General features: G+C 34.2%; 1 protein-coding gene across 2 annotated transcripts in view; it reads right to left on the bottom strand.

Moving 5' to 3' along the window:
• The window catches only part of LOC126969977 (rhophilin-2), a 135,413-nt gene that overhangs the window by 69,086 nt on the left and 50,799 nt on the right, over positions 1-15,528 (bottom strand). Inside the window, exon 1 of one of the 2 annotated variants that reach the window (XM_050815625.1) lies at positions 2,790-2,902. The exons of the other annotated variant lie outside the window; for it this stretch is intronic. The gene's annotated coding sequence lies outside the window, so the exon portion shown is untranslated. Of the gene's footprint in view, positions 1-2,789; positions 2,903-15,528 lie in introns of those variants that run through there. 2 annotated transcript variants of the gene reach the window in all.

Genomic DNA, 15,528 nt, shown 5'->3' with positions numbered 1-15,528 from the left:
TCTATCATAGATTACTTACACGACTAGATAGAGCCTCAAAACAGGCCAGGTTTATTACTTTAGTGTGCGTGACAAGGTACGTCTTACACTCGCGATTTGTATATCACTTTGTGATAGTGTGCGTGCATTGCTCAAAATAGAGCCTTACTGTCAATGTAAATTCTTTCGACGTTTTACAACTGTCACAGTCTATATCTCTAATATATAAAATTCTCGTGTCACGGTGTTAAACATTGAACTCCTCCGAAACGGCTTGACCGATTCTCATGAAATTTTGAGTGCATATTGGGTAGGTCTGAGAATCGGACAACATCTATTTTACATTCCCCTAAATGTTAAGGGTGGTCCACACGATTTTTTTTTAATTTTTGTGACATTTTTTTTTAATTTGTTTGATTATCAGTCAGCATTAAAATACATACAACTTCAAATTATCACCCATCTACGATCAACAGTTACTTTTGTATCGCGATTTTAATATCGGCAATACAACGTATGCTAGGTCAGCTTGTAGATGTATAAATATGTTAAGTAAATTAATATTTCTCCAATATTCAGTAAAATTTGTAACTTCGATTAATTTAAATAAAAAAAAAACAATTGTGAGGAATGTAATTAATTCTTTGTGCTGTGTATCCGGGACGATACGACATGGGTACTTACAAAAAAAACGCGTACACCTTCCTCTGTTGCAATAGAATGTGGGTGGCGGGGATCACTTAACACCAGGCATAAAAGGCATTTATTTTCTCAAAATTGATTCCTTTAGAATTATTTTTGATGTCATTTCTTATACTACTAACTACTACTACCAGGTGACCCGTACCCTAGTTTGTCGTCCTTTTCCATAAAAAAATATAATTGGATGACGTGATAATTTGATGGGACTCAATATCCCGTATGACCTGCAGCAAGTCAAGGACAGAGTGATTTGGAGTTAGCTGAAGCACTAATTAACGGACAAATTTAGTTAAGTTTTTTAAGTTTTTGCATGCTTTTAATATAAACTGGATAGAGGACACATTGTAATATTTAAGATCTGGAGATACCCTATTCCAAAGCAGAATAAAAAATTTCGTTTTATCTCATCTCCTTTCATTTGTAAACGCATTTATTTGACACTATGAATTGGCTATGGCGGTCTAAGAAGGAAAGACCTCAACGATAAAGAACCGTATAAATATTTTAATAAACTTGAAATGAAGGAAAATTTATTGAAGTAGGCGTTGCTTTGCGGAAATCCATTATCATACAAATGATTTCAGTTTTCTTAAGTGTTAATTCCGCCAATATTTGTCTTTAAACAATTCGACACGTGTTTCGCCTCTACACGAGGCATCCTCAGGACGTGTTGTCTCGCCAAAATCTCGTAAAAACTCAAATCATTTGTATTGAAATGAAGGGTTTGCTTAGGAGGACACAAAGAGGTTACTGTAAAACTTTTTTATCACGCACTTGAATGTTTATAAGAACTTGTAATGGAACTAGGAAAATTATATGTTAAATCTAAAATTCCTTATGTTGTGTTATAATATTTGAATAACTTTAAATTTATACTTATAAATGGAGCGCCTTCTTTTTCCTTCGGTTACAGTGTGAAACTACTTAACCGATGGGTATAATACTTATAACATAAGATGGAACGTGTTTCGGAGAAGATTTTTGTAAATAACTAGCTGACCCAGCAAACGTTGTATTGCCGATATTAAAATCGCGAAACAAATGTAACTGTTGATCGTAGATGGGTGAAAATGTGAACTTGTATGTATTTTTAATGCTGACTCATAATCAAAATAATAAATATTAAAAAAAAATGTTAACCCTTAACATTTAGGGGGATGAAAAATAGATGTTGTCAGATTCTCAGACCTACTCAATATGCACTCAAAATTTCATGAGAATCGGTCAAGCCGTTTCGGAGGAGTTCAAAGTTTAACACCATGACACGAGAATTTTATATATTAGATATGTTGTGATTACTGGTCTGGAACCTATATTTTTTTGACTTAAAAATAACTATATATATTCGCAGTACAAGTTATTCGAACAGTGAGTTGCGCTTGAAGTCACATAAACTTTATTCAATTAGGCTTAAGCTAAGCGCTTTTAAATCTTCACATAAATATTTTTTATAAATTACTGAATTTACCATATGTTTTCGTAAAAAGTAGAGCTCGTGAGAAGAACATACAAGAAACTCAATGTCTGTAATATACGAAAAAAACTAAAAAAACACGCTTTTTGTAAAAAACCGAACTAAAAAATAAAAAAATAAATTTTTGAAATTTAAAATTAACATCAATTCCTGCCTTTCAGACGATAGATGAAAATTATATAAATTAATAAAAATCTTATTTTGCAATTTGAAAAATGGAATAATTTTATCAAGTTAATGTATTATCATTGGTACTCGATAAATCTACTAATTTTAAACGAAATCTGGCCGTTTAAAGTGGGTCAAAATCGCGTCCCAATGAGTCTGTTACAAACAAACATACATACAGGTGAAGGTAATAAAAAGCGTATAAAAACGTTTTAAATATCTAAAGTTCAAAGTAATAAAGAAAAACCTCTTAATTATTATTTTCATCTTCCAAAAAAAAGCTCTTCTAAGAAAATATAAAAAAAAATAAGAGTTTGCTTTTTGGCTCTTAACTAGATCACAGACATTCATCAACTCTCTAGCGTTTATTTACTTTTAAGTTTTATCTAAGTATGTCTTAAGTTTTCACCTATTTTGAAATAGACAGAAATTTTCTCACAGTAAAAAAATACGAAATACTGCTTACACAGATTGGCATGAGTTTTACGTGGATTCACTTCACAATAATGTAAATTCACTTCACAATAATGTCACTGCACTTCACTGTGATGTCACAGCGCGTGCTCGTAGGCAGTGCGCGTGCGCAAGAATGCCGCGATCGCTCGAACTGTTCTGTGGTAGGAAACGTTTAAGGGGGAGTGCGTTGCGTGTTGTAATATTGTTTTTAAATCAGACTTGGAATTATTTTCGTAATAGAGCGATCCTTGTCGATGTTTAAAGAATGTTAAGAATGTCGGAGTATTTATTTGAGATTACGTTGCAGTTGTATACATATATATACTAGTGGAAAACTCCTTTGCACAGGATTCCGGCTAGTTTGACATAACGACGCCTATTTCAGCCGTGAAGCAGTAATGTATAAGCATTATTGTGTTTCGGTCTGAAGGGCGCAATAGCTAGTGAAATTACTGGGCATACAAATGAGAATTAACATCTTATGTCTCAAGGTGATGAGCGCAATTGTAGTGCCGCTCAGAATTATTGGGTTTTTCAAGAACCCTGAACGGCACTGCATTGTAATGGGCAAGGCGTATCAGTTACCATCAGCTGAACGTCTTGATCGTCTCATCCCTTATTGTCACAGAGAAATATATCACTTTGGTTTAGAAATTTGAATTAGGTACTCTTATTGATCGAAGGAGCCGAAACTGCCTGTATGTATAAATAAGTCACATTATAATTAAGTACTTTTATATATAAGACAACTGGGCCGAAAGTGCTTCGGCGAAAAGTTGAAAATCTATTATTTACGTGTTCATGTATTTGTTTAACACAAAATATTTGGCTTTTGAATATTCTGACAGACTTCAAAGCTGGCCATTGAGTCGGTTACAAATAAACATACATTGGTATTTGGTATTGGTAAAGGGCTCCTGTTTCCGCAATAAGACCGCTTAATTGGGTCCATTTTGCGTGCAGTGTTGCCCAGTCATTCCAACCAGCCCAGCTCCTTCAAATAAACATACATACAGGTGAAGCTAATAAAAAGCGTGTAAAAAATTTTAAATATCGAATACTTCATAAATAGTAATAAATAGCAAACTGTATAATTATTCTCCTCTTTCACAAAAAATTGGCTAATTACAATGTAAGAAAAAATTATTGAAGTAGGCGTTACTTTGCGGTAATTCATACTTATACAAATGATTTGAGTTTTCTTTGGTGTTAAGTCCGAGGAGTCTCGTGCCAGATTTAAGCGAAACAACACGTCCTGAGGATGCCTCGTGTAGAGGCGAAACACGTGTCGAATTGTTTAAAGACAAATATTGGTGGAATTAACACTAAAGAAAACTCAAATCATTTGTATAATAACAATGTATATAATAACCTTTTATGAGAATAAGTAACTATATGAGTATGACGTATATATGTAATAATGTAGGGGAAAACAGATTACTCTAGAAATCACACCCTCGATATAAATCACTGAGTAATGTACAATTAATCGATCAAAACTGTTTAATTGTAATATATTACTTTACATAATTAAATGATATTGATAAAATTTTAAATAATTTTAATTTAGTTGAAGGTGATTTTTGCTGAGAGTAATAAATCTTATAATTGTCACAAATTTACAGAAGCGTGATGGTCACTCGATGGTAGGTGTCCTCTGTTAAGGTCCATTGATGCGTCGCCTGGTTTTTGTCTATTTCAATCCACTTCCTACTTCTGGCATTTCAATAACCGACGTGTTGAATGTTTTTACTTTGGTATTTATTTGAATCTGACAGATAACTGTTTTGTATGTATTTTGAATTTAAAATTGACATTTTGAAATGTTGTTTCAGGATTGATTTACATAGTTACATAGAAACGGTATTCTGTATAATATTTCTCAGCCTAGCAAAACTCTCTAAGAAAAAAGCGACACACCCGAATGTATAAAACGTGCAGTCATTGATAGATTGACAGATGACGGTTATAATCTTGTAAAAACGGAGATAACCGAAATCCACTACGTTTTAAGCAAGTGTTCGCTTTCACAATTATCCGGATTATACTTCGTCGACCTATTGTAATTACTAGATTATACTTCATCCGCCAATCGCGATACTGTTATTAGGTACTTCTATTTCAAACTTATGTTAAATAACTGCACGTTACGTGTACTAAACTAAATTTCAATTTTTACTTAGGCAGCCCCGCCACTTATTACATAGTATTTATATCCTCTTTGATTCTTCTTATAGTCGACTTCGGGTATTGAAAGCGACCGCAAACAAAGTTAATGTGCTTGTTTTTTTAATACCAAAATTACAGCCTAAATGCATATTATTGGCGAAAAGTGAAATGGGTTTGTGTTTAATGTATATATTGTTTTTATCTTTTGTGGGGCGATGTATGTGCTGTTACAACAAGATCCCAGAAATTGTTTAAAACAAACGTATAACGATATTCAAAAGAATTGTTTGAATTTTTTAATTGAATTCAAAATCACACATTGGGAATGGAGCGACCGCCCTCAGGCTATTAAATAATTTCAAGTTTAATTGTACAATATTCCTTTGTAAACATACTTTTTTGTAGAAAAACAAAAGCCCCTGAGTTTGTTGCGGCTGTTCTTCTCAAGTCTGAGGCATTCTTTTTTGGAATGGGTGATAGTTTTTGTCTTTCAATAAGTGATGTCACATCCTATTTTGAATAAACATATTTGAATTTGAATATTATTACAATCTTTAAATAAAATATGTTTTTTTTTTTAATAAGGGGGGTGTATACGTGTATTATGTGCCTCGCCTGAAATAATGTAAAAAAAACCGGGTGCATATGGACATTAATATCAGGCGTTGCCGGTCGGTTGAAGTGTTGTAAACCGTAGAACCGAAGAACCCTAAGTCGTATACCTACCAGCATATCTACCTACCACTAATATTTTAGGATTTAAACGTAACATTCATTCATTTTAACGTTCCTGGGGAAAAAAACATAAATAATTGTGTACAAAATTTGATGAAAAATATATCATATAAAGATATCGTTTATAAATAAATAAATTAGTTATCGAACATGCTTCGCCTTATCGTAACGCGGAAGCCTCGCACCCACCTGACCGATACGACGACCGTTCCCTCACTCACCGACCACTGCACACAGACTATACGAATACAGTTAGTAAATACACGCTTTGATATTACAAAGTGTTACGTGGCATTAAAACGAACTAATGAATTACTTTACGAAAAAAATAGTCTTTAAATGGATGTTCATTATGATTCAAGGGCTTAACTTTATTTGCCCGTTTACTTTTTAAGGTAAAAGGAGTAAACGGGCAAATACCTCAACTTTACAATAAGGGACGAGACGAGCAGGGCGTTGAGCTGATGGTAACTGATACGCCCTGCCCATTTCAATGCAGTGTCGCTCAGGATGCTTTAAAAATCCAAAAATTCTGAGCAGCACTATAATTACGCTCTTCTCCTTGAGACATAAGATGTTAAGTCTCGTTTGCCCAGTAATTTCACTAGCTACGCCGCCCTTCAGACCGAAACACAGTAATGTTTACACATTACTGCTTCACGGAAGAAATAGGCGCCGTTGTGGTAACCATAATCTAGCCGGCATCCTGTGAAAAGGTGCCTCCCACTGGTAAATTAACTTATCTTAAGGTAACTTGTATCTGTGAGTGGCGTTTTATTATGTATAAATTATTTTTAAAATTTATTAAAAAAAAATAAAGTGGTGTCCCCTGTAATGCATTCCCGCTGAAAAGATCACGAAACCAAGTTTAAAAGAGCGCGTTTGGAGTATGAGATGGAGCACTATTAATAAATACTTGTAGAATCTAGTCCCGCACCGTTCATAAAATTTTGTTTTTAAAATTTTATTTGTGTACATGTTGACTATATATATTTTTTTATAAATATTTACTTTTCTAGTAATACTTTAAGCAATAGCGAAGTAGATAATTTAAATATATATTATATTATTTTATCCATAACATATTTCTTCTTTTGCTCCGTTTACAGCTAAGGTAACTATTATAATGCTGTATTTGCCCATAATTTGATGTTCACTATAGTAAGTTATGTATATAAATTCTAAATAAGTTTCTATGTATGAGTATCTGTGAGTAAACCTTAATAAATAAATAAATAAAAACATCGGGTTAGTTACAATAATAATGAACAATGGTGTAACCCAAAAACTAATGTTAAATCACAGTTGGGCGTTTTCATTAAAACATTTCCATATATGTTTTGGCTTGTCCTTTTTGTTTTAAGAAACAAATGATTTTTAGAGAAGAATTTTGTCTTTTTTTAATTACTTCATACAATCTCCATTCAAAATAGTAACACATAGATATATTTTTTTGAATAAACATCTACTTATTTAAACACTAATTTGTTTCTTGGCAACATTTTCATTAATTCCGTAATTTCGAAGAGTTATCAAAAATGTTACTTATAAGTAATTTGCTTTGAATTTGTTAGTGTTAAATCTTTGTTCCATTTTATAACTGTGGTTTTTCACCGGTAACTTTGTAATTAATTTACCAAAATGTTATTACAGATGGCTTAAATAGTTACTGCAACAATTAAAGTAATTAATTTCAGTAACTGATTGTTAAACAAGAAAAATGATTTATCGACAGATTTTAATTATAAAAGTCTTAATTAAGATTTCGCACCCAAAAGGTAACCAACTGGGACCCTATAACTAACACTTCACTGCCCATCTGTCCAGTTGTCAGAGGGCTTTATCTTTCTCAAATACCGCAACAGTTAAACAGCTAAAATTTTTACAGGGAGTTACTGGTATAGCAAAAAATATAATGAAAATCAAAATGATGATTTCAAAAATGACTCCAAAGCAAATAAAATATTCTATTTTTCAAAAGAATGTAAGAAATACAAAGTGTATTATTATTTTACCAGTGAGGCTCCTTTGCTTTTTAGCCGGCTAGGCTAGATTATGGGTACCACAACGGCGCCTAGTTCTGCCGTGGATCAGTAAGGTGTAATCATTACTGTGTTTCGGTCTGAAGGGCGCAGCAAATTACTGGACAAATGAGACTTAACATCTTATGTCTCAAGGTGACGAGCGTAATTGTAGTGTCGCTCAGAATTTTTGGGTTTTTCAAGAATCCACTGCACTGGATTGTAATGGGTAGGGCGTATAAATTACAATCAGCTGAACGTCCTGCTCGTCTCGTCCCTTATTTAACCATAAAATCAATAGGGAATCTGAAGAAGCAGCCCTAGCCAGTTATGAAATTTGACCAACTGTATTAGCTACTCTGTGGCAACTCGCGAGTGCAGTGAACCACTCCGATTGTTCATTATTACTGTAACATCAGACATTTTATATAAAGTCTAAGATCTAGGCACTGCGATTTTAATTGGCTATGGCTATTTGAGACTACAGTTAATTAAATGAATTTAATGAAAGGATTCCTGATTTCTTATACTGATAAATTACTAAAAACATTTTATCCATCTGGTTAGTGGATTAAAACTATTTTATATCAAATATTCAAAAATATTTATTACGTGATAAAAATAGTTTCCATAATTGGACGTAATTCCAGAAAAACGTTCCAAACCACAATCATGTCGAGATTGAGTTAAGAACACAAAACTGGTCACGTGATTCATATTAACGGACTGTCAAAAAATGGCAGCCCTACTGTCACTGTTTAAATGACATCACGACTTAGTAGCCCAACCCACGTGTATGGAATACACTAATATTTATTCAACTTTAAACATGAATTCGTTTGTTTCGATTGGCATTTTACACGCTTTTTATTAGCTTCACCTGTATGTATGTTTGTTTGTTACCGAGTCATTTGGGCGCGATTTTGACCCAATTTAAACGGCCTGATTACATTTAAGCTTCGTAGATTTTTCAGAGACGGATGACAATACATTAATTTGATAAAATTATTCCATTTTTCAATTTGCAAGAAAAACATTTTTGTTATTTTATATAATTTTCATTTATCGTCTCGTAAGGTTTAGTCTATCGTAAGGCAGGAATTGATGTTAATTTTAAATTTCTTTTCTGTTTTTTAGTTCGGTTTGCTATAATAGTGTGTTTTTTAGTTTTTTTAAACTACTATTTATTTTCAAATAAACTTAAATTAGTTCAATAAAAATCGAAAAAGATACGTTCTAACCTGAAAAACTGATTTGGAAAAAATCAGACCATAATTAGATATGGTTGGAATTTTCGCAGACACATTCTAAAATATAAATATACAAAGACGTATCAAATAATTTATACCCTTAGATAGAGCCTCGTGCTGTTAAGCAATGCATGACAACAGTTCAGGTTTATTAGTTAAGTGTGCATGAGAAGCTACGTCTTACACACGTCATTTTGTTTTAAGGTGCGTGCGTTCGCTGATATAGAGTCTGTCACAACTGTCAGTCTATATCTAGATAAAATAAAATATAAATTATTTAAGGTGTTGTCATGCAGTAACCTACTCGAGCCAGTCTTGAACAATGTATTGACGTGCCACATGTTCTGTTAAACTTTGCTAATAATTGAAACTAAAATACCGGGTTGCGTAGTGAAACTTGTAAAAATAATACTATAAGAAATAAGAAAGACACTGGGATCACATATCATCAGTAAGTATTTTGTATTTTATTAATTTCAATGTAAAATAACACTAAGCGTATGTTACATAGATACCATTCAGTATCAAGATGCCGTGCACACAAGTATCTTTGTACCAGAAATAAAAAAGTGTTCTTAGGTAGTGCGGTATCTACCCTAGGAGCGCAGCGGAGACCAATTCTCAATATAAGTACAGTACTATATTATTGAAAAAAAAAAAAAATAACAAAAAAGGCAACCGACTTCAAAAACACTATTCCAAGACAATAGATATAATATGCACTAAAAAGTATAAAAATAATGGCGTATTTTTATACAATCTAATTAATTAACCTAATTCTAGTTACGATTATTGTTATTTTTGGAATCGGTGTACTTCCGCCGCGACCCGCTCTCGCCTCCTCACGACTCAAGCACATCTCACCTATAACTATGTAGTTATACATACATATGTAGTTAAAAACCTATCTTGGATGACACCGACTCCAAAAATAAGTAAAACTGTGTGGCGCATAATTCATTGCTAAAAGGTCTTGACTCAGTACTTATTGGTGTTAGTGCCTGAGCCACCAACACACCACTACACAACTCATCAGTTTTGATATTATGTAAAGATGCTTAGATAATTTATAAGTCTAGACAGAGCCTCTTGTTGTTAGATCACCGATGAAAACAGGCCAGGTTTATTACTTTAGTGTGCGTGACAAACTGTACCTTACACTCGCGATTTGTATTTCACATTGTGTTAGCATGCGCACATTACTCAAAATAGAGGTTGACAGTCAACTTCAATTATTTTCGAAGTTTTACAGCTGTCACAGTCTAATCAGCCGAATCTATCTTATCTTAACCTATCTTATCGAAAATCAAAGATACGACGAATGGGGAATTATTATTATTGGCAACCTTTTGAGGCTTGAACTGAACAAGGTTTGCGTTACCACATACCACAACCTTCTGAAAGACCTCGTCGAAGATCTTCTAAGAGAGCCCTGCGTGACCTAATTAAAAATAAAAGAAACATCTTAACATCTTAATCTTAATATGCTTACAAGCATGCATAAGGAGGTCTTGAATTCGCCTAATTATAAAAACCTACTAGATAGCTGTTCGTACAAGATTCCAACACTAATAATAAATACAACATTTGCAAGTAGATTTAGCCCATTCTTACATACATATATATACAACAAGGTCAATTTAAAATGTTCTATTAAAAATTGCTCGGTCCATCAGGTCAAATTTAAAATACAGACATGGTTACACACACTCACTTATGCAGACATGGAAGCTATTCTTAAAGTGATAGCTTAGCATTCATATAATGTTAATACTTTACACTCACACCCACCCACCCACACACACACACACACACCCAGAGACACACACACATATACAGAGTGAACTTTTTGACCTTTCGGTTCATATTGTTAACCATAGAATGTAAATTGGTTGCCTACAGGACAGGCTACGCCTATTGTAGGGACCAAATATCGTGTAATATTATGTGATAAAATGTCTGTATATAATAAATAAATAAATAAATATAAAATACGTGACATGTTGTTTGTCCGCGATGGACTCCTAAACTAATTAACGAATTTTAATGGGGATTACTTCATGGAGTGCAGTTGAGTCCAACTTAAGAGATAGGATACTTTTTATTTCGATTTGGGACCCAATATATTTATTTTCAATATTTGTTTTGTATGGACATATTTTCTATGAGAGGATTTATTGACGCACGGTTTTAAAGTTCCGCTGTGAAACAATTACAATTTAAAAAAACATGGAGCATATGTTGCGAAATAATTCTTGATGCTATGAAATATTATTGACAAGAATAGTATTTTATTTATTATGTACAGAACAACGTCTGTCGAGTCAGCTTGTATTATTATAGAACAAAGTCCTCCGCGGTGTCTGTTCGCGATAAACTGAGAAACTACTGCACTGATTTTCATACTGAACTCACTAATGTGGTTCTCGCGGAAGGTTTTAGTATGATTTCTGAAATTTTTGTATACATCTTTATATATATATATTTCTTGTGTGCGTGTGTATGTCACTGAACTCCTCCTAAACGGCTAGACCGATTTTTATGAAACTTTCTGTGCGTCTTCAGGTGGATTCGAGAATGGTTTAGATTCACAATTGAACTACCTCCTAAACGGCTGGACCGATTTAGATGATTTTTTTGTGTGTTCCGGTGAATTTGAGATTGATTTAGATTCTCAATTCCGTCCATATAATATAATTATCCTGTTCATGTGTACGTTAGTGAACACCTCCTTACGGCAGGACCGATTTTTCGAATTTAACACGTGTGTACAGGACAACGTCTGTTGGGTCCACTAGTTAACTATATTTGTTGGATGTGTTGGAACAAAATAAGCAGTCTGGAAGCTTTCAACGAAAACACTGCCTAAGCCCTTAGAGATATAACAACATAATGTATGGTGGAATTGTATATCTTATATAGATCTACATGGTCTACATATGGCATATGTCTATTTCTAAAGAATAACTCACATTACATCATATTTCTTTTACTGACAGAACAGGGTCTGTCGGGTCTGTGAGATATAATAGACCTCTATGAATTAACGATTTCTTCATTTTTCAAGGAGGCTTTTTTTGAGTAGTTTCTAATAAAGCGGAAGTTGTAATTCATCACCATATCAGCCTGAAGACATCCACCGCTGGACAAAGGCCGACTCCAAAGATCGCCATGAGCAGCAGTCCTGCGCTGCCCTCATCCAACCTACTCCATCCATCTTGACCAGTACGTCGGTCCATCTTGTATGGGGGGCCTAGCAACTCTACGTCTTCCGGTAAGTGGTCGCCATTCGAGGACTTTACTGCTCAAACGGCGATCTGTCCATCGAGCCACTGCCACTTCAGTTTCGCAACCATCTGAGCTATGTCTGTGAGTTTGGTTCTCCTAAGTATCTCCTCATTTCTGATTCGAACTCGCAGGGTAACTCCGAGAATAGCCCTCTCCATTGTAATACAATATTCTGTAAAAATTTGCTATTTTGGTTTATAAAATTACAGAAGACTTAGTAAGTCTTCTGACAAATAGAGAGCCGGACGAAATCACAGACACACAGCAGAGTCTTGGTAAATTGTTTTTTTTTATTTATTTTTCTAGAGAGGGGGACAAGGCAAGACCCATAAACATTTGTACCACCAGAGCTTAAACAAGGCAAGACCCATAAACATTTGCAACACCAGAGCTTAACTCCAAGAAATTGCCAAAATAGCTCATAATTGAAACCATCTCTTGACGGTTTATATAAAGCTTATATTTTTACAAAAAATAAATATATATGTACAGAATATGAGAAGAAAATGATTTTTCCTTTAAATTTCTATTTTTAGTGAGAAAAATTACCAAAATACCTCTAGCTTTTACAGTTGGTGCCATGCTAATCATTGTTCATTCAATTGTCTCATTCATCTCAACATGATAAGTACGACGGGTGAGCCAAATTAAAAAAACCAAAGTGCCGTTGTTTGAAGACAATATAATCTAGATGAGACGTAAGCGAAATGTATATTTAAAACTAAAAATTCTATAGAATTTTATCTTAAACTAGATGATACCCGCATACACACATGACTAAGCACGTAGTACTTATAAAAATCTTTATTTCTTATGACAAAACTTAAGATTTATCGTTCATAAAAAATTTGTTATCAAACTTTATTTGAGCTTAAATTAAATTTATATTTTACCTGCTGAGAAAGTTGGAAAGATATAAAAATTCTAATTCATTTTAAACTATTCTTTCTGATTTCTGAACGACGGGGGACACATCAAAGGAAAAACAAAAATGCTGTTTTTAGTTAATTCTAAGCATTTTCATATTTACTCACTTTAACCTTCTGTGGACTTCCACAAATAATTCAAGACCAAAATTAGGCAAATCGGTCCAGCAGTTCTCGAGTTTTAGCGAGACTAACGAACAGCAATTAATTTTTATATATAAAGACTAGTGGACCCAACAGACGTTGTCCTGTACACACGTCTTAAATTTGAAAAATCTGTCCAGCCGTTAGGAGGAGTTCACTAACATACACATGAGCAGGAGAATTTTATTATATGGACGTAATTGAGAATCTAAACCAATCTCAATTTCACTGAAACAAACAAAAAATCATCAAAATCGGTCCAGCCGTTTAGGAGGTAGTTCAATTGTGAATCTAAACCATCCTCGAATCCCCTTGAACTCACACAAAAAATTTCATCCAAATCGGTCCAGCCGTCTAGGAGGAGTTCAGGGACATACACAGTCACAGAAGAATTATATATAAATAAAGATATATAGCGCCTGATAAAATTTATGTAGCAATTCGTAGTTTCATGGCTAGCAACTTTTTTACAGGCGTTATATTATTCTCTGCTTCAAGTCAGTCCTGAAATAACTGCAAATTTAAACCAATAAGTAAATAAATTGGTACCTTAGATTAAGGATTGGTCCTAGACTATATACCGCAATACCTCAAACAATAGGTTTTTTTATTACGTCAACTTTTAGATGCTTGTGTGCGTGGATTCTTGACAATCAATGGCCTATTTCAAATTTTTTTAACACACGCATCGTGTTATTTTACATTGAAATTAATAAAATACAAAATACTTACTGATGATATGTGGATCCCAGTGTCTTTCTTATTTCTTGTAGTATTATTTTTACGAAGTTTTACTACACAAACTATTTTAGTTTCAATCATTAGGAAAGTTTAACAGAACATGTGGAACGTCAACGTTTCGAGACTGGCTCGAGTACGCCCTCTCGGTTGAAGTATTAGATGCCGCACTTTGCGACTACGCCTAAGGTATCTAGTTTGACCGCAGCGGAGCCCAATCCTTAATCTAAGACAATATTAATAATTAATAACTAACTTATTAATAATTATAATTCAATATGAATAACGTAATGAAGCTTGGAGGCTGCCATAGTAACCTTGCATGTACCTTTTAAGTACCGAGCTTAAAGTATTTACCCAAAGGAGATGTTATTCGCATGAAACGCGGAAAAAACTTGTGGCAAAGATCGCCTGATTATCGGAGCTATTTCTGTAAGTAAATTCAAAATCGCCGCGTAAAGTTCGAATCTTATCCAAGTTTTGCTCTATTACTACTTCTATAAGGGATGAGGGATATCACTTACAAGTAACAAACTGCTTAACGGTTATTACTCTATGCATAAAAAAGTGTGTGTGTACTTATGTATGTACGCAGAAAGTTATGCTTCTTTAGCGTGAAGCAAAACTCATTAAAATGATTTATTCCTCGTGCTATTCTAAGTTTTTAGAAAGAATAATTTTATAAATATATTGAAAAAATGGCTTTGAAAATTATTAATTATCAAATAATGAATACGGCTGTATGGGCTTGAACCGTTTGCCAATTATAATGGACGAAGAAACCAAAAAAAAAATTAACGAATGACGCAAACGTCAGAAAATTTTAGGAACCAACTTCAACCTGATACTTTTGTGTTATAGTGATGCGCGCGTAACTTAAAATTTCACTCTCATCATTTTTTCATAACGCGTCTAAAGAAGTATAACTTCAATAAAACAAAATTATTATATGTCTAGCGCTCTACAAAGCGCAGGTCCGGCCACACATGGAGTATTGCTGTCATCTCTGGTCTGGCGCACCCCAGTATCAGCTCGATCCATTTGACCGCGTGCAACGCAGAGCAGCTCGAATTGTCGGGAAACCAGTACTCTGTGAACGGCTGGATCATTTGGCGTTGCGTAGAGACGTCGCTTCATTGTGTGTCTTCTACCGCATTTATCACTGGGAGTGTTCCGAAGAGCTGTTTAACCTGATTCCTGCCGCCGAATTCCACCTTCGCACGACACGCCACATGTTAGGATATCATTCTCACCACCTGGATGTGTGGCGGTCCTCCACAGTGCGGTTTTCAAGGAGCTTTCTTCCACGTACTACAAAGCTGTGGAATGAGCTACCTTGTGCGGTGTTTCCGGGACGATACGACATGGGTACCTTCAAAAAAAGCGCGTACACCTTCCTTAAAGGCCGGCAACGCTCCTGTGATTCCTCTGGTGTTGCAAGAGATTGTGGGCGGCGGTGATCACCAAACAACAGGTGA

Source organism: Leptidea sinapis, chromosome 19, assembly GCF_905404315.1.
Source record: "Leptidea sinapis chromosome 19, ilLepSina1.1, whole genome shotgun sequence".
NCBI lineage: Eukaryota > Metazoa > Arthropoda > Insecta > Lepidoptera > Pieridae > Leptidea > Leptidea sinapis.
The sequence above is the reverse complement of the archived record's forward strand: the minus strand, read 5'-3'. Positions and strand labels throughout refer to the sequence as shown.